This window comes from Palaemon carinicauda, unplaced genomic scaffold (genome assembly GCF_036898095.1).
Source record: "Palaemon carinicauda isolate YSFRI2023 unplaced genomic scaffold, ASM3689809v2 scaffold503, whole genome shotgun sequence".
NCBI lineage: Eukaryota > Metazoa > Arthropoda > Malacostraca > Decapoda > Palaemonidae > Palaemon > Palaemon carinicauda.
Window position 1 is genome coordinate 53542 of NW_027171766.1, and position 6459 is coordinate 60000.

The following is a 6459-nucleotide window of genomic DNA, read 5'->3' on the forward strand; positions in this document are numbered from 1 at the left end:
CTCCTTAGCTGATAACTTATAGGTTACCCAAGGTAAGACCTGAGAGGGCCAGTTTATGGCTAGTGATTACTCCTCAGCTGATACATCTATACGCTTCCCAACATAGGACCTGGTGGGCCAGCCAATGGCTCTTGATGACTCCTTATCTAGGGGACGTATATGCTCCCCTAGGTAGGACCCAGGAGGGACAGGCAATAGCTGCTTATGACCCCTTAGCCGGTAGACCTAACATCTCCCCAGGGTAGGACCGGTATAGGCCAGGCAAGGTCTCGTGGTGACTCCTCAGCTGATAGACTTATAGGCTATCCAAGGTAGGACCAGGTTGAGCCTGCCACTGGCTGGGGATAACTCCTCAGCTATTAGACCAATATGCTCCACAAGGTTGGACCAGGATGGGCCAGCCACTGGCTGGTGATGACTTCTCTGCTGATAGACTTATATGTTACCCAAGGTAGGACCAGGATGGGCCAGGCAATGGTTGGCGGTGACTCCTCAGCTGATAGACCTATAACCTTCTCATGGAAAGAACTGGGTGGTCCAGCCCAATGGCTCTTGATGTCTCCTCATCTAGTAGACCAATAGGCTCCCCTCTATAGGACCTCGGAGGGCCAGACAATGGTACTTATGATACTACACCTGGTAGACCTAATGGCTTTTAGTGACTCCTCGTCTGATAGACTTATAGGCTACCCATGGTAAGACCTAGATGGGACAGCCACTTGCAGGTGATGACTCATCAGCTAGTAGAACAAAAGGCTCCCCAAGGTGGGACCCAAAAGGGCCAGGCAAGGGCTGCTTATGACCTCTCAGACAGTAAACCCATCTTCTCCCCAAGGTAGGTCCCAGTAGAGCAAGGCAAAGGGAGCTTCTTACCTCTCATTCGGTAGATGTGTCGGCTTCCCAGGGTAAAACCCGGATGGACCAGGCAATGGCTGGTGGTGACTCCTCAGCTGATAGAATTATAGGCTACCCAAGTTAGGACCTGGAGGGGCCAGCCACTGGCAGTTGATAACTTCTCAGCTAGTAGACTAATAGGCTACCAAGGGTAGGACCTTGATGGGCCAGCCACTGGCTGATGATGACTTCTTAGGTAATTGACCAATAGCCTCCCCAATGTAGGACCCAAGAGGGGCTAAGCAATGGCTGCTTATGACCACCTCAGACGGTAGACCTAACAGGTCCCCAACGTACGATGTGGATGGACAGGGCAATGGCTGGTGGTAACTCATCAGCTGCTAGAAATATAGGTTACCCATGGTAGGATCTGAAGGGGGCCAGTCACTCGCTGGAGATGAGTCCTCAGCTATTAGACCAATAGTCTCTCAAAGGAAGAACCCAGGAGTGCCAGGCAATGGATGCTTTTGATCTCTCAGCCAATAGGACCAGGAATGGGCCAGGCAATGGCTGGTAGTTACTCCCTTTGCTAATAGACTTATAAGCTACCCAAGGTAGGACTTGGATGGGCCAGCCACTGGGTGGTGATGACTCCACAGCTGATAGACTTGTAGGTTACCCAAGGTGAGACTAGGATAGGCCAGGCAATTGCTGGTGGTGATTCCTCATTTGATAGACTTATAGGCTACCGACGTTAGGACCTGGATAGGGCAGCCACTGGCAGTTAATAACTCCTCAACTAGTAGACCAGTAGGTTCCCCCAAGATAGGCCCTAGATGGGCCTGCCACTTGCCAGTTAGGACTCCTCAGCTAGTAGACCAATAGGCTCCCCAAGGTGGGACCCAAGAGGGCCAGGCAATGACTGCTTAATACCTGCTCAGACGGTAGACATAACGGCTTCCCGAGGTAGGACCCAGCTGGGCCAGGCAATGGCCTGTGGTAACTCATCAGCTGATAGATTTAAATGCTTCCAAGGGTAAGTGAGAGAAGGGGCCAGGCAATGGCTGCTTGAAAAATTCAACACAAACTCTGTCTCAAGTAATGATAGGTTTGTTATTAAGACTAACTACTCACTGATGTAGAGAGCAGGTAACACTGCTTCGTGGCCCGGGGTAGTAGTGCCTTACACATCACTTTAACATCAGATCTCCTTTTCGATTACAATATGCATCCCCATTGTTTAGGGTTTTTTACTTTACTTCATGCCAAGAAAGTGTAAGGGAGAGACTTCTGATAGCCGATCATCCAAGAAGAGGAAAGCCCTTATGATTTAACTTAAATTGGACATAACTGTAGTGAAGCAAAACGAAAAAGGGGATACCCCCTACGAACAGAAGTCAGGTGCTAAGCCTTAGTTGTTCTACAGTTGTGATAAACATCGCATCCTTGAGCATATGAAAAGATCTGTTTGCATGAAGTCGACCATCATTACAAAACAAAGCATTGATCTCATGATTGAGATGGAAAGGTTATTAGTGTTCCGGTTTCCTGAGAAAGATCAGCAGCGTATCCAATTTAGTCATATGGTGAGTTTTTTGCCAGTATTGGCGATTTTAGGTTCATGTCAATTTGCATAACCTTAAGGTGTAAGGTGAAGCTTCCGAAGTACTAATAATATATCCTCACATTTTTATCATATTTTTGATTATATATGCCATTTTGAATAAGTTATACTCATACTATTCACTATTATTACCTTACTTTCAATACCTTCATAGCACGTCAAATATACCAATCTTAATTATCTTCAATGCTATATCATATCTTCACTATTCATTTTTATTCATTAGTTATCATTATTCAGTAAATAATGTTTTAACTTACAATACTATAGGTATCATATAATATTGTCGTCTTTAAGTAGTATGGATTTGCACTGAAAATATTAAAAGTGAGCGAATGTAAATATATCAATAAAGATACAAAGATTAGTAGATGATGTTATATACACTCAATACTTTATCTTATTTTCCCTTTATATATATATATAATATATAATATGCAGTATACATATGTATACACACACACACACATATATATATATATATATACGTATATATATATATATATATATATGTATATGCAGTATACATATGTATACACGCACATATATATATATATATATATATATATTTATATATATACATATACATATATATATATACTATATATATTTATATATAGTAACTGTATACATATATATATATATATATATATACATAAATATATATATTATATATATATATATATGTGTGTATGTATGTATATATTATACTTATATTTACACACACACACACACATATATATATATGTATATATATATATATATATATAATATGAACACCACTATTATATCATATAACAAAACATATATTTGTAGTGAATACCAGAGTAACCATTACTACTACATAAATCTACCAGCGTGTACAGCAAATCTTACTGGTACTCAAGATGCTTTGTTGAATTTTGCAATTTGCAGGATCCCACTTGGCTTAATACTCCTTAGGTGTATCAGGGAGGCCTCTCTGAACTGGAGAATTTCTACTTTTAGGGAGGCTACACTGGGAAAGAATGGTTGGAATTGCCTTCCACCTAAACTGTTCATCATTAAACCGCTTATTTTCAAACTGATCCTTGTGAAAGTGTTCTTACGAAATCAAGATTTATTATACTCGACCCCGAGTGGGTTATTAAGATACTCAAAACGAAGGACGATAAAAAGATAGATACAGCCATGTCCTCATAATATTGTAGTAGTCCTAATTTTTCTTCCAGTAGCACATAGGATAGGAAAGATTAGAGTGTAGAACTAGGCTATAATGACCTAAAAAATAATGATAGTAAATGGAGTATGCAGATGCAGAAAACCCGAGGGAAAAAAACATGAATTCATGTTCAATAAACGTAAAATCCTATATGAATAACCAGGGTCTACAGATATAAGAAGTCTTTTCAGGCGGCCACTTTAGTGCACAGGTAGCCGGATAGTGGGAGCTGGGTCACGGCAGAATGATGACGTCACTTTGGCCTATCTGGGGCCGAGTAAAGCCTGCCTGACAATTGCGCACATTTTTGCCACGCACTGGCACGCATTGATGCGTGCCAGTGCGTAGTGGCACGCACTGGGGTTTTTCCCGCACTGTTCACGACCAGTTCACTCCAGTTCGCGCATCGTTCACGACAAGTTCACGCGACGTTCACACCATGGAACGAATTGGCACGCCTAATTTACGAGAAGTTCACGACACGTTCACTCATCTTTCCGCATCATTCCGCATCGTTCACGCATCGTTTACGCTAGTTCACGAATTGGCCACTCCATATAAAAACGGGGCTTCTCCAACCCGAGGACATTCTTGGATTGGCTTCGGAAGAGACAACAATGCTTTCTGTCAGAGACACCATTGCATTGAGGAGAAGAAACGTATCTTTTTCGTTTGTATTTTTTGTTGCCCTTTATCTTTGTTTCAATAAGAAAGCATTTGATTTACATATAAATAGCAGACATAAAATATGTACAAGTATTAAGAAAGCATTCTATTTTAACATTAAAAGCAGCAAACATGAAAAGTTTTTAGGCTTTTGATTTTAAGGTAATAGAGAAAAAAGTGTGTTGAAATAAGAAATCCTTTTATTTTTACATTAAAACAGCAAACAGAAAAAATTTGTTTTGCTCTTCATTTTAAGGTAATAAAGAAGAATAAGTATGTTGATGAAATAAAACATCATTTTATTTTTACATTCCAACAGCAAACTTAAAAATTTCTTGGGTTTATTTTTCAGTTAATTTTTATTTAAAACAAAAGTTTTGGCTCTTGATTGGTAATAGAGGAAAATAAGTGTGTGCATGAAATAAGACATCATTTTATTTTTACATTCAAACAGCAAATATAAACAATTATTAGGTTTATATTTTTCTTTCCTTTTCATTATTTTTTCGTTTCCTTTTTGTCTCTTCATTATAAAGTTATAGAAATAATTTGAAATAAGATATCATTTTTTTTTCACATTAAAACAGCAAATATAAAAAATTATTAGGTTTATTTTTCTTTCCTTTTCATTAATTTTTTCGTTTCCTTTTTGTTTCTCTTCATTATAAAGTAATAGAAATAGTTTGAAATAAGATATCATTTTTTTTTCACATTAAAACAGCAAATATAAAAATTTATTAGGTTTATTTTTCTTTCTTTTTTATTAATTTTTTCGTTTCCTTTTTGTTTCTCTTCATTATAATGTTATAGAAATCGTTTGAAATAAGATATCATTTTTTTTTCACATTAAAACAGCAAATATAAAAATTTATTAGGTTTATTTTTCTTTCCTTTTCATTAATTTTCTTGTTTCCTTTTTGTTTCTCTTCATTATAAAGTTCACGCTACTTCCCGCATCGTTCACTCCAGTTCACGCCAGTTTCCGCACTGTTCACTCCAGTTCACTCCAGTTCGCGCATCGTTCACGACTATTTCACGACTATTTTGTGCGTGCTAATGTGTGCCACAAACTTTAAACATTTCAAAGTTCTGGTCACGCATGGAACGCATTCCACGCATCGTTCCCGCACTGTTCACGACATTTTCACGACTCGTTCACGCGAGTTCGCGCATCAATGCGTGCCAGTGCGTGCCACGAATGCGTGCAAGTGTCAGATACCCTTAAGTTGTGGAATTCCCATAAGAAAATAAAAGAACCACGCTTTTTGATGTTCTTTTTAGTCTTTTCAAAGATTTATATATTTGTATATATATATATATATATATATATACATATATATTTAGGAAAATAAAAGTAAGACTGTAGATATATAACTTTATTACGCTAATGCTACCAAAGAAATAATTGGCGATGTAAATAGCTGAAATTTGTCGGGTAATAGTTTAAATTCATAAAATGAATAACGATATATGCACAATATATATATATACATATATATATATATATATATATATACAGTATGTATTTATATATACATATATATATATATATATATATATTTGTAACCTTCCTCACCAGACGCCAGGTAGGCCTCCAGGCCTGTCAGTCGTCCTGCTTCAAGAACTGTCTCCATTCTTGGCGATCCTCATAGAGCCTCATAGAGCCTCATCTCATCAACTTCCCGCAAACTGAAGCCTCTCCTCTCTACTCCTCTCTCTATGTTTTGTAGCCATCTCAGTTTTGGTCTTCCTACCGGTCTCCTTCCTTCTGGTGTCCATTCCAAAAACCTTACAGGATATCGCTCTTCCTCCATTCTTTTGACATGTCCAAACCATCTTAGCTGTCCTCTCTCCATAAAATCCAGAATCCCCTCCATTCCCAGTACTCTTCTAATATCTTCATTTCGTAGTCTAGCCAGTCTTGTCACACCTTTTATGAGTCTTAAGGCTTTCATTTCAGCTGCTTGGAGTTGGCTTCTAGTTCTTGATGTTAATGTCCATGATTCATGGCCATAAGTCAATATTGGTCTTAAAATAGCTAGGTATACTATGGTTTTCACTTTGCGATGTATATATATATATATATATATATATATATATATATATATATATATATATATATTTCAGTTATGTA